General features: G+C 36.4%; 1 protein-coding gene across 1 annotated transcript in view; it reads left to right on the top strand.

Annotated features, from left to right (window-relative positions):
• Positions 1-14932, top strand: part of DOCK2 (dedicator of cytokinesis 2) — a 228840-nt gene that overhangs the window by 108386 nt on the left and 105522 nt on the right. The window lies entirely within an intron of this gene.

Here is a 14932-nt window from a genome sequence, read left to right as displayed (position 1 = left end):
GCAAGTACTTTGGCATCAGCAGAGCGGTCCAGACCAAGTAACCAGGAAATGCAGAAGAGCAGGTAGTGTTTCCTGAAAGTAAGAAGACAATAGTTGTAAATCAATAAATTGCCCAATACTGTTGTTTTCTCCTGCTGTCTCTAACAACTTTTCATCTCCAGCGCTTTTGTTACTTCAGCGGTTAGACACTTCTATATAACCTGAAAAATATCTTATAATTGTGAAGTATCTAAAGTTTTCCTCATATGGAATATCTTAAAACAATCAAATATATATTCCAGATATTCAGAGAAGTAGATTTTTTTCTTTGTTGTGATCTGTACTCCAAAGTAATGCTATATGCAGGCTTGAACCTGAAATCTTAAACGTGGGCCCAAAGTCTTAAATCTTGTTTTAGATTTGAATATGGCTACATAGTCTATTTATGGTTGGTTGAAATACACAAAAACTGAAAAATATAAATGKGAGTTTTTTATTTTGGGGCAAGTTAAGGTTCAAACATGACTCTTTTTTTTTTTTAAGTGTTTCCCATTGTATGTGTTCAAATTGGAGAACAGCTCTTAGACAAGGGAGAATAAATTTTCTTGATATTTTAAAATAAGACTGATGCATGTATGGAACACTGTGGGCTCACGAAATATCTTTTCTGTGCAATATAAAATATTTGTTCAAGACTGAAGTTGACTGCACGAGTATGTGAAGTGTTGCTTGTACCAGTTTATCACAGCTGCCATTTTAATTATGGGATTAGTTTGCCACAAAAACGTTATTTTCATAGATTAAGGTGTAATAAGCACTGACCACTTCTCAAGTTCTCTGTATTTATTCCATAAAAATAATATTAATGAAAGTTAAAGTGCAAGTAGCTTGTCACTGCATATGCAGATTACGGATGCATTCCCTGTGCTGAGTACCATGATGGATCTTCCCTAAGTTTGGGCTCGTGGGTAACGTGGAGGATTACTTTAAGCTAGTCCGCTGTGCTGGAAAGGAGCGTTTAATGGTATGTTCTGCTTATTGAAGGGCTGCACAGTATCGTTGCCTCTTTCGTGCAACATCAGCCTGTGCGCTAAGTGTAGCTGGCTGCGGTGACCAGCGACGCAACACGGGTGCGGGAGAGTCACGTAACAGYGCGTTGTTAATGAACATGCCAGGTACTGAGGCTGCGGTAAGAAAATATAGAGGCAGTAGGGGTGAAAATTGTCTTGAACTTCAGCCATGTGAGTMGACAGCTTCACGTATGACTGATGATCATATATGCCAAGAGCAATATTGTTTCAATATTTTCATATTCAAGTTACTTTGATAGAATATTTTGGCTTCTTTTCTGTTACAGATTTAGACTCATACTGTCTTCTTGGGGTGGAACATGTATGTGAGTGTGTGCTATATATGCTTTTGTTCAYATTGTGCACTTTTGACTTGATGTGCTTTTGATAAACCTTTTTGCCAGGACTTTTCACAATCCAGATTTCCATGGTGTTAAGGGTAGTTTTGTTGTTTCCCACACAAATAATCTGCATGATAGACTTTCATTTAAATGTGAATTTTCTACCTTAATCATTCCAGAATAGATTGGCCAAAAATTCAGGATGTGCAGCAAATAGCGCTGGACTGGTAGCAGATCTTAAGTCTTAAACTTCAAAAGTCGCTCATGAGATGTACTTGAAGAAAAATATCGTTCCTGTATATTGTGATAAAACATGCTAAATCTGAAACCAGCTGCCATTGTAGAATAGAATAGGGGCAGGAAGAGAAATTAATGCATATGGGAATATGGGAAATATTTCACAGGATTTTAAATAATCCTGCATGGTTTGCTTTTATGATTACAGCAGTTCTTAAGACTGAGACTAAATTCTCACCATATCATTAATTCAGGTTAGTGTTCCAATAGTGGCTTCATTAGCCTTACTGATTTTGTTATCTTAAGTACACCTTTTATTTAAGCTTTGAACAGGCTTCACCATATTTAATTTGCAAGAATTGATGAGATGGGTGTAGTGGGGATGATCTTGTCATAGGATATAGCAGACTTACATAGCCTCATGTTACATTCAGGCAGTGTAATATAATTTATGCAATGTAATAATGTGATATTATTCTATCATCAAGTTTTAGGAGAAAATGAAAATGTTGGATGATTTCCGATAATTTTGGGAATGCTTCTTTCTGCAGAGAAACATTTTGCATAAGATGACAGGAAACAAAGATGTACATTAATACCAAATTTTACTTTTGTGATATGCTAGTATCAGGTGGCTCAAATCATTGTACTGTTTATTCTCTATAAACAAGTATACATAATAAACAAGTCAGATAGTTTCTGCAAATAGAAATAAAGCTTCAGTGCCAAGCTCTGAATTCTCTTATTGTCTGCTAATTACTGGAGGCTTTTACAGTTTTTTTTGAGAATTTATCCAAATATTGCAATGGCATTCCCTACTTCCCATCACAGCTGCTGTGCTCCAGGCAGATGGACTACTTGAAAGTTACTCTTGCCCAATTAAATTCCAATAGGAACTTTACAAAGCTAATAGCTCATATTTTATATACAGGTAAAAAGCCTTTTTTAGAAGGTTTTTAGAAGAGGTTGCTACTCTGGCTACAGGAGGCACTTGAGCTAGATGCTTGCATTCTTAGTCTGCAAATTACTAGTTTACTCTAATCCTGTGCGATTTTGCTGCCTTTGCATGTATTGATCTGGAGTTGATATGATTTTCTATAATGAGAGTTTTAATGCTGTTATTAAATCAAGTTGGGATAAATATATTTATAGATAGGCATTCTCAAAATGTGTTAAAAACCCTAACTAGTGAGTTTTAATGAGTTTTATGAAGGTGCCTGTGTCTAGATTTACAAGTTAATGCAACATTGCCAGTTACAATGCTTTAGATACCCTCATCTTGGGATGATGGTATCATCCCGTTTGCTTTCCTGACACAAAAACTGATGGGCTTTGTTTTGCACAGTATTTCACATGGAAGTATGAAAAATTCTAATGACCTATTCATACGAAAGCCTTTAATGTGTTAATTTAAATTATGTCAAACCATGTGTCAGGTTTAAATTTTTATGTTGTAACAATAGAAATAGCTTTGGTAGGGGAAATTTACTGGGGTTTAATTTCTGCCAGGGTTCCACGACCTTGCTTCAGGCTATCCCTGCTCTTCCTCCTCCTCCTCCTCCTCCCGTCCCTGGGCAGCTGTTCATTAATCCTCAGGAAATGCCTTGTGCATCGGTTGTTTTGCATAATTAACACAGTGGATATGTTCCAATCTCTTCATTCACTGGTTGCTGAAGCAAATGGCCTATTAGGTSCTTGATAGTTAATGTTTATTGTTAAACACTGCCGCTAATATGGAGCCTGTTTCATGCTTCTCTTTTCAATGATTTGAGAATGTAAGCCTGATCTGTTTGCCTTCCTTTTTTGGGGGGAAGGGGGAAGCATATTTTGCCACAAAGAGAGTTTACAACTTCTGTTCTAAAGATTAAGCTCATTGGGGATAACTTCCAAATATTACAACTCACATTGTCTTTACAAAAATGTTTGCAAATATTAATTCCACCTGTCATCCTCTGTGACAGTAGCAATGCTTCTCTGCAACTGAGAAATAGTCCATCGTGATCTGCTTATTGGCATGTTACCTGTGTTTATATGTCACTTTAAYAGAGCTATGCAAGCAGTAGAAGAAGACAGGAATGGAAATGAATTGCAGGATAAGTTATCTGAAGATGAGGAAAAATTGTGGGATGAAGTCAGTATTGGGAGCAGAAGACTGGTAGGACCAGAGGGCCTTTTTTGAATAGTGGGTGGCCAAAAGGATGGCTGTACTTGGATCCTACTTCAGATGAGGCTTGTTATCTTTATTGGAACGGTATAAGTGAATGCTTACAAAAGAAGTAATTAGTTGGCTGAAGGAGGAGTGATAGCGCCTTGTCATGTCTGAAGAAATTAGGTCCAAGTCCTGTTATACCCATCTGTTTCATTAGAGGAAGTGAATGTGGACTGATAGATACTGTTAATTTTTTTCTGTTGTGCTTGGTTTATAACGTTAAAGCAAATTGTGATTTTTAATGTCTGTATATGCATTGCACGCACACTTCATAATATTGATAGTAAATCTCCAGTGTAATTTTTTCCAGCTCCAGTGTAATTGTATTCCAGAATGAAAGAAGTGAATTGCCTGGAAAAGACAAACGTGCCAAGCCTGCCACTTCGACTAGCAGTGAAACTAGTTCTCCAAGCTCAAAACTGTGTTTTTGCATAGTTTATTTAGCCAACCAGGCAGAAGAAAATTGTCCACAAGAGAAAGAATTGTACTTTCCGATAATTATTCTTCCTTCGTCCCTGCCCTCCTTTTCTGGTTTCTTGAAGAGCCAAACTCACAAGTTTTTTTTGTTTGTATTTCAGTTTTAAGAGTAGAGGGACTGCAGTTGAGAAGGATGAGTGGARATTATGGGAACTGCAGGAAGTGAAAAAGCAGGTGGTGCAGGGCAGTGGGGACTTTGGAAGGGTACAAGTGTGTGAGTTTGGTTCCTCCGGGGTTTTCTGACTGAGATGCAGCTCTAGTTTGAGGAAGAAGTTAAGCTTTTGACCTGTTTTCAAACTCATTCAGTTTCCATTTGACTCCCTAATTTTCCATTTTACTAGTCTGCTTAAAACAAAAAGTCATTTTTTCTTATAGTGACTGTAGCGAAGTATTTTGCTCTCCTTTTATGCACAGTATTTCTTGGAAAACAAGTTTAGACAGGCCTTTTAAAAAACACTAAGCATAAAACATTTTTGGAGGGCTTTTGGCATGAAGATGATTAGTATAATTTACCTCTTTGTCTTTTCAGACATCAGCACTTTAAACTTCCTGATTCCATCTAGGTTTTTGCCACTTCTAAATGACCTGTCYACAGAGGATGAAATAGCAGATGAATTCAAGTGTTATAGAAATAATGATAGCTGGCAGAGCTATAGTAACTGTAAGATAATATATTCAGACTGAGTAGTTTTATGGCACGTGTGATTTGTGTTTTATCCTGCCTAATACAGATTTTCTATGATATACAACTGTATTGACACTTTTGTTTCGAAGATTCATATTGGTTTATTTACTTTATTGTTTGTATTTTGTATTAAGCTGCTTCCTAAATGGGGACGTAATCCCCAGTTTTGAACAACTTTATATGTGGCTTTGCCACCTGACTACATTTTCTCCTATGTTCCAGACATTGCCAATCTCTCCTGTATTCACAGAGCACTGGCTGGGCAAGGGGCTACACGTGCTGTGGCCAGTTCTGAACCACGTGCTTGTTTAATGGCTGCACGTCAGGTGAGCTAGGGCAGGGGATGACTTCCCTATGTAGGTTGCTCGCTTCTTTGAGATTCCTGGAATAAACAAATAGCTCAGAAGTGGTCAGGGAGAATGCACGAGTGATTTTTTTAGTCTTAACAAAGCTTCTGCAAAAATTCTAAATATGCTAGTGCTGTATTTCATCACCTAAAATTTTGAAAAAAATAAAGTCTGTCACTGGCTTTATCAGAGTTAGGTGTTCTGGAAAGCCAATCAGTTGATATGTTTCCCCCCAACCTTTAAAAAAGAAAATCAGTATCTGCAGTGGAACTTTTTTGGTTGACAAGAATGAGTACATGGTCCAAGTTCATTGGTTTGCATGTCAGTCAGCTTTATGTTCAGTTTCTAACCATCGTGAACCTTGAGAGTAGATGTTGGCCAAGTTGTTTAATTTAGCCAGGTCTCAAATGTTTACGATAAAACTGGTGGTGGTCTTTTTCCACAAAATCATGAGAGGTGTTGAGGATAAGCTACATAATGCTTCTGAAATCCCTACAGACTAAAGCAAAATGCACACAAATAACTAGACAGAATGAGTAGCTAGAGATATTGTTTTAAAACATTGAGTTGGACAATGCTGAAAATTCTCGTGTCCCCTTTTCCTGCCCTTTTGTCATAATACCTCTCAAGCTGAACTGTATTGGATCCTCCCGCCACCCCACTTAAGAGTAAATGTAAGCAGTGGTTTGAAGTTGACTTTGTTTTCCCCCCAGCCCCAGGCCTAAGTCATGTTTAGATACTCTGTCTTCTCTCATTTTTCAGTGCAGCTTAAGTTCCAAAGCATGCATGCTGGCAAAAATGAGAACCTAACAGAGATTGCTACATGTTTTTCTTTTGAGAKGTAAAGCTTTTGCAGCTTGGCTGAAAAATACTGTATACAAAGTAAAAGTAATTTTTAAAATCTAAAAGTATTAAGTGTTTTCATAATTTAATGGTTATGTAACACTGTCAAAATTCTTAATCTGAAAATAACAAGACAAAAAAAGTCATTGTCCAATTCTTTCTTTGTCCAGTGTTCTCTTGATGGTAACTTATAAAGGGACAGTCGGTAAGTCATTCTAGGATGTGTTTYAATGAACAACTTAAACTTTTGTAATGCTAGAAACCCCAGTGGAGTTCACGCTCCTATTTTCTGCAAAGATTTAAGTTCTGTAAGGCCAGTAAGGAATTTATTACAGTTTGATGGGCTGCAGAATGAATATTAATAGTTTCACCTTAAATTAAAGGTAGCCTTTGTGTTTTAGCAGGCTATTTTATTGTATCCTCAAGTTATTAGGGGATTTTCAGAGTCTGGAATAAAAGAGTCAGTAAATTTTGCATTATATAGGAGTCTCATAGTGTTCTGTGCAAATCACACTCTAAAAAAACCCAAACTGTCAAGTAATTTGGAAGTAGGCAAAGATGATCAGTTATTTATGAATGTACTTTTTCTGCAATTGTCAACAGTCTAGTATTTTGTAGCCCCAAAGAACTATCATTTCTTGTATTTTAGCACCTGGTTCAATAACTCAGAAATCCTGATGCTTTTGATGTCCTCGTGTTTGCAGTGCCCCTCCTAGCACCACGTGCATTCCAGGAGTGGAGAAACGTAGTTCAGTTTAGGTCTGGCATGTTAATTTTCATCCTCTCTTCTCAATTGGTCTGTTGTTGTCTGTTAGAAGGGGAATGGCACAGGGCTTACAGAGATGCAGAGTATTTTTACAAAGCACTTAACACCATATGTAAAACTTAGGTGGGAATTAAGTGCCTAAGTACTTCAAGTGTTGTATAGAAAATATTCTAGATTTGCTATTGTGCTTAGGTGTCAGAACATTCCTGTGTGTACACAGCTGGAGTTGTGCATTGCACATGGCTTGGGSCAGGGTCCTGTGGGCTGAGTTACGTGCATCAACGGCCAGTTTCCAGTTACACCTGATTTGGATTAAGAAATGAGATATTTCCATGCATGTGTTCCATGTAGAACTCAAACTAGAACAGGCCTGAAATCTCCATCATCTGTAGTTCTGCAGTTTGTGTAAAATGTGCCCACTTGAATACGAAAAATTTTCCAAAGAGAATAAAGTTATGAAGATGATCTATAGAATACTTTGCATGAGGGACTAGTTGATCTTTGACTGATCTTGTTGTATTTAGAACACCGGTCGCACTGCGCAGCTGCAACCATGTGATGCTATTGCTCTGTGTTAAAATTGCAGGGCTTTTACTGGGGGGGGGGGGAATATGCAGGGTGAAAGAATTTTGTGAGTTTAGAATGATAAATTGCATTACACAGCTTATGTGATATTTATAACTAAACAGCAGACTTTGGTCAGAGTTTAGTGTAAAGGGTTCCAAATAGATTGAGACTTCTGGCTACTAATGAGTTAAACGTATTCTAGTAATTTAAATTAGCATGAAACTGATTTTTCTTAAATGACTTTTCGTGGATTTTTGTCCAGTGCTCAAATTAGAATATAACAACATGTAAACATTCTGTATAAATGTCGTAAAGCTTGACAATTATAAAAAATCTTTTCTTCCTCTCTTTTCCATATAGGGCATATGTTCTTTATTATACCCTTCCTCCAAAGTAGTACTTTGATTATTGTGATCTAATATTAAAATATCAACCTGTTTTCCTAAAATGATTTTTTGAGAATGTTCTCAAGATCAGTATCACAGAGCCAGAGTAGCAACTGCATGAGTTTCTTCTGAAAAATACCCTCAGAGCCATACTGAATATGAAGTTAAGTTGTAGTACAGTGCCTGCCCTAACACTTTGAATGGACTCACATGATTTTTAAAGCCAATTTACTTACAGTGTTTTAGAGAATCATACTTTTTTTTTTTTAATAAAAGTAGTCTCTTTGCAATTCTGGTTTTAGGAGAATGTGCAAAATACCATTTTTATGTGAAGAGTTTTCTAGCATGATCCAAGGATAGAAGTGTGAAGAAAAACAACTCTTGGTTTTCAGCTMTATGTGCAAGGTTGAAACAGTCATTCAAGATTGTGAGTCAAGAAGTCTTATATAACATAGAAGATGTTTTTGCAACTCATTTGTTGCTTGTTCTCATAACTTTTTTAAAAAATCATTAGCAGACTGAACTGGCTTTGGAGACTCTCTTATTTGTGAATAGGGCTGCTTCAGAAATTTCTTTAGCCCCTTTCTGGCTTTCTTCCTTTTCTATGTAAAGTAATCATAGTTGACATTAATAAACTACTGCCTCAGCATCTATAAATGCATTCTTGTTGAACAAACACTGAAATAGCAGCTGAAGTAACTGAACAACCAATCTGAATGTCAGAATTAGAAAAAGATACAGGCACAACCATAAGAAATTTTCAGTTCCTCGGTTCAAAATTGAGAAACTAGAGAGGGAGCAGCAAAGGGCTTCCATGGTGGTCGGGACAGTGCACATGGCCTGGACGGAGAGGCTGGTAACGAGGAGGCTATGGGGCAATGCTGTAGCAGACCACCACTACTTGAACGGGAGTTACAGAGATGGTGAAGCCAAACCCCTCTTGGTGGTGGCATATGGTAAAATAGGGCAATGACTACAAGCTGTAGTGTGGGAGGTTGGAGCTGGACATTAGGAAAAACTTATTCACCAAAGTGAATAAGTGCAGTGCTGGAACAGATCACTCAGGGAAGTGGTTGAAGCTCTGCTCTTGGAGGTTTTCAAGATGTGGCAAGGCAACACCACAGCTCATCTGATCTGGTCTTGCAACCAGATATAGTTTTGAAGAAGAGGCTGGGCGATTCCTTCCAACCAACACTGATGTTTTTTGTTACATTTTTGTAACGAATAGTTTAAAGACGTCTATGAAGAGACATTTCTTTACTGTACACAAGTTATGAACACCTGAATAGACCATGTCCTTCACTGAACCCAGTCTGTTAGTTCAAGGCAGCCTTGCACCAAGCTGCTAATGAAAGCTGGTGGTTTGTATTTGCCTTCTGAAACTGCGGTGTACTGCATATTCTTTTTAAAATGGGTATGGGGGTCATCTAGAGTGCAACGTTTTTGACTGACGTATTCATACAAATATATGTGTATATTCTGCATGTGTAAAGTAGTGGAATTTCACCAATCAGTGAATGCTACACTGAGTGGTCTATATATTTGTATTCTGTGAGAGAAAGAGCTGTAAAACAGGTTGGTTTAAAAAAAAAAAATCTGTTGTAGCTTTTTATTTTTTTTAATGGGAGAGGTTTTACAGAAGATAGTGCAGGTTCACTACTATTAATTTCAATTTCTGAAACTGTGGCTTAAAAATAGGGATATATTTTATATAGGATAAAAGGCCATTTTCCAGTATCTAGTTGTTGATTTATGTAAATCCTTCAAAGTGGTAAAGGTCAGAAAAGGATTAGAAAGTAGTTACTAATTATGGGATCCTAAAATCAGACCTTTTCTATCCTAATAAGGACAAAAAAACCTGTTTTGTCTCATTATGCGGTTGCAGAAGCCGTGACACGCTACTAATGTGTTTTGCAGTCAAAGATGTCAGGTTAGATTCATTGTTGAAAGCCTCTSACTTTGGTAGTGTCTGAGCCTGGTTGTTCATCCCATTAATGCTAAGTTCTCATATTTTCTCACTTAATTTCTGTTTTAGTATATTTCCTTGTTTTACCTGTGTTTTGCATCACATACTAACTTGTATTAATTAATTCTTTCAATAATATATGGAACCTTTTCAGCACATGGAAACTTTCAGATAAGTAAAAAGATTCATCTGCTTTTTAATGCTGCAATTAGGAGTTGTGATGTGCAAACACAGTACATGAAAATCATGATATTGCGCCATCCTGTAGGGCATCTCTGTGGAGGTGGGATCCTCCGTGCCCTGAAAGATGCCAACAACTTTCCATGGAATGGCTGCTGTGATCGAAAGAGAAGGTGAAGGGCCATGTGTTTCTGTGGTGTATTTTCACTGATTTTTCTTCATGCTTGAGTATATTTCAGAAATCACAGTTGTCCATACTACATTTCCTAGAAAGTCGCATCTATAAGACCACAGTAAGCAGAAATATTATTATGTGCTATCACACACATCTTTCTTGCCTGGCTAAGTGAAATCCCATTCTTTTAAATGAATTGAAACGTTTTCAAACTTCTTTACATAAATCACAATGTGGGTACCTTCTTAAAGATACATTAAATAAGGCTGGTATCTCAMTGAAACTTTGCACCCCTTTGCATGATAAAAGCATTTCTGTATATATCTCATCCTAAAATGTACCTTGAATATTTTCAGTTTTAATACAGTCAGCATGATCCATTTTCTTTAGTAAATTAATTAGTTATAGATATTTAAATGAAGACTTTAAAATGAAGTTTAAATGAAGTATGTGCTGATAAGGTTAGTGTTTTAATTAAAGTTTTCATTTTATAAAGAAAAAAAGATCCAATTCCTTCTGAACAGATTTTCCTTTGCATATTTTCCTGCATTGTTTCAGATTTGCAAGGTATTCTCTAACTTTACCATAGGCTTATTGTGTGTTGCAGTTGGCTTTGAATATTTGTCAGATCTTGAAGTTAGAATATCATCTAAATTACTCCTGTCCTGAACCATTCCAAGTCTACTCACCTGTTTATATGGCATCTGCAGCATGGTTCAGCTTCACTCATTTCATCAATGTCCTGACAACTTCTCAGCTTCCCCAGGCTGAACGGATTAGGGGTCATTTCCTGAGCACAGAGAGGGTACGTTGCTGCTGTTGGTTTCACAGTAAATCTGCTAGTCTGGAGTTAGTGCTGTCTTGATTAGGAAGCCTTTGGATCTGAGAAGTCTACACTCAACAACTGCATATTAAAAATGAGTTGCATATGTGATTTGTGTTAGGATGCTCGCTTCTTGATTCATTTAGTGCACTGGTACGATCGTATTTCATAAGGAGCTATGTGCAAACATGAACTGACTCCCATCTGCTAGCTGTATTTAGTGTTAAGAAATAGATGTATGAAGAAAAAAAAATCAGGAGTGGCCTGGGGAAGAGACAATACTTGCAAATACTCTCTTTTACCTGTCCTTTAATGGTTTTAAAAAGCCCTTTCAGTATGTCCCAACTCCTAMAGCCCTCAGGTTTTTACTTGCAGATTCATTGCCTGACATTGTTCATAGATTTTGAAAAACCTTTATTTAATTTTTTTTTTTAATTGATAATGAAAGACAGGTAAGTCTAGGGGATTCTTACTTATGAGGGCACATTACAGCTTTCTTACATTTATTATACCCAAACTTTCTTCATGTTTAACAGCAATCATGGTAATTTCAGAAGTTCTGTGTGCGTATTGCTTAACTTAAGTTGGAGTTTCCACAACCTATTKATGTAGTTGAGACTAATCTTTCACTCCCACTAAAAGGAGGATGGAGTATACAGAAAAAGGAGACACCGGTATGCAGTAATCTCAGATCTTCCTTTCTTCTATCCACAGAAGTTCTATCTGTAAAATCACAAGCCACCTTTGTTTTTCAATCAAAAGACTGATTCTTTGAACTTTTATCAGCATTATAATTGACTACAAATTGGAAGAAATTAAAAACTGCAGTGTATTGCTTGGTCCTTTCAGAAGGTACTGTGCCTAGCCTGTCCGTGATGCTGGGAAGACAGTGGAAGGGCAATAGTTATAGAGGAAGCAATGACAGAGGAAATAAATCTTGGTTGTCACAGAGGTGAGGCTGGAAACACCTGAACACGTGTTTACATTCTTACTTGCTTTATTAGCTGCACGATGGGTTTGCTTTTGCAACTCTGCAGCCAGGTGAGTTGAACTGAAGACAGTATATGCATTTAGTAAAGAAATTTCCGTACTAGTTATGACATTAAGAGAGCTTTTGAATGTATGGCTCTGATATATTTTAGTTTTGCAAATATCAAATTTTTTTTTATAAAAGCTTTAGGTGACTATTTATATATTTCCCATAGGAAGGGGTAAGACCCAGACTCTGCAAGTATAAGCTAACTGTAAAACTGCTTCTTTGTGAGACTACAGACCCTTTAAGCCGTAGCTAGGGAGCCTTTCTGAAAGATTTTTCTTCATTTGTTTGGATCCCCTAAGAGTCCTTTCTTAGTGTCATTCCCACACAGCAATTATTTCATTTTTATTTTACTGCATGTTGTTACAAAGTGTAGGAGAATCAAAAAAGAACGAACATCAGATGAAAAAAMTAGACAGGTACTAGTTAGAAGTGATGAAAGTGAAATCACTGATGCATTGATGTGCAGTCACTTTTTTTCCTGATATGTAATACTTTTTTCAAAGACTAGACTTTGATAGCATGGAAGTATTATACAGCTGAGTATACATCTGTACAACTTTACGGATTGTTATCCATTATTATGAACTACAAGAAGATTTGGTRAGGTAGAACCATCTCATCTTAGGAATCAGCTAATGGAAATTCTTCCCTGTTTTTTTCTTCTACTGAATACTCTGATTGAGAGTAAAGCATGTAATTAAATGTTTTCAGAATTTTGTATGAGAAACTCTAATGATTGATATTGACCCATAYCATCCAGGAGAAGGCAGTATTAAAAATCTGGGCCTTTCCATTGTGACTCACTGTTTGAAGAGGCAAGGTTTATATGCTTCAGTAGGCTTAAATGGAAAAAGTGGATCAACTTTCAGTCACGTACCCGCTTAGCAAGATCAGGCTTATTTCAAAAAAAAMCCCAACAGATTTACAATTATGTTTATCACTTGTGCTTAATTTTTTATACTGTAAAACACAATTGCAGTATTGATTTGTAGTTGCTTACAACTCAGAAATAGACTGGGTGTATCCTCAAATTTTTACTTGAGTTTTGCATGAACTARCATAACTTTCAAATAGTGTGAACTAAAGTGTGTATCAGTTGCTCATTCTGTCTTCATTGTTAAGTATTCAGACATGCACTATTCTTAGCATTGTGAAATAGTTATGTTAAATAGGCTATTTGGAAAAAGAATGAGATAAATTTAAAAATCTCATTTTGTATAGAATTTTTTTTTCTTTGCTGGTACCTTTTAATGGCAAATTGCCCAAAGCACAGTTAGTTAAATCATTGCCCAGAATTCCAGAACTAAATGCAATTATATTACTCATATTTACAATTCAGACTTTAAAACAAACCATGTTTATACTTTTCAAGAGTCAATTTTTTCTTTTTTAAAGAAAGTTTAATTTTGTGTCAGATGAAGAGTTTGTGTTGAAATAAYAGCAAGTCAAGGAATTTATTTTTTCAGAACTAGCTGGAATGAAGTTGGTACTGCTTTCTGTTCTGAATTTTGCTGAACAACTTATTTGATGGGAAGGGTACTTGCTAACATTATTTGCATCACCAAAGAAGATTTTATATGCAGGTCTTAATAATGTACTCTTGATACAATATTGAGAAGATGGACAGTGCTGCAGTAAAGGCAGTCTTTATAATTTTAGGACATTGAAAAAGCAGGTATTTAATGTTCAGTGAATAGCTCTAGTAGCAATGTGGGACACAACAAGTGCTATTTTTCTTCTGGCACTTTCCCCTATTGGTTTCACAATAGTGCAGTTCCCAGGTTGTAGGTGGCAGAAATTAGATTAATGTTGAGGCTGTCCTTTAATAGTTTAATTCAGTCTTAAAAGCCGCCCTATGAACTGTTGCAGTGCACATGAAAAATGAAGTTGTGAACTATGATCATCATCCCATGTAATTGTTGGGTATCTTGGGTGCAAATCACTGAATTTCTCTTCAGATATATGCTATTAGCCACTTGGCTATATAGCATGCTGTTCAGGTCCAGTCTAACAATTCTTTTATAAATCTCTACTACAAAACTTGCTGGGATGGAACTATTATGCAGTTTCTGTCAGATTTGAAAACATTTTTGCTGGTTGGCAGAAGAGATTGTGACAAAGTACAGACAAAACCGTACCTCAATTTGCTACTATCTGAAGTAGCAGTTACAGTCTCTAGGACACAGATATAACTTTGTAGTTGAGCTGTGTTTAGAAGTTATTGTAGTTAATAGTAACAGCTAAGTCTAATAATATTTTAAATTTCAACTGCTTTGCTTTTTCTCCTTTTCATGTAAATTTCTCAGGAATATCATATTGCTAAGTGAGACTTTCCCAGCTGGGAAATTTTTGGTCCATTCTGTTAATCATTTTGTCTGATTTTTATGATAGTGGTGTTTTTATGTGGTCCAGGGATCTTCTGTCTTTTTGTTGTTTAAACAAACTGCCTGGCTTGATTCTTTAATGTGACAATTCGTTTGCAAAAATCAGAAGGCTATCTACAGACACTTTTAAGCCATGTAGGCCATTTTACTCCATGATTTAATGCTATTTGATGTTACAAGCCTACTACTGATCCAGATCAACTTATTTATTGTTGAATATTAATATTGTGAAACTCTGTATAGAATAAAGAGGATCTTTATATAAGTCTTTTTCATTAATCCCTTTGGGAGATTTATTCTTCCCTAGAGTCCTAGGATGTTTGGCTGTCAACCTGCTTTCTATCATGTCATTCTTGCATGGCTTTTGTTTTGCATAATAACTTTTTCAAGTTTATCTTTTTACAGTGTTCCTTTATATATCTTTCAAACCCTTCCTCTCAGTTGTCCATTAAGCAAAC

Source organism: Apteryx rowi, unplaced genomic scaffold (assembly GCF_003343035.1).
Source record: "Apteryx rowi isolate R43461 unplaced genomic scaffold, aptRow1 scaffold_18, whole genome shotgun sequence".
NCBI lineage: Eukaryota > Metazoa > Chordata > Aves > Apterygiformes > Apterygidae > Apteryx > Apteryx rowi.
This window is presented reverse-complemented; position numbering and strand designations above follow the sequence as displayed.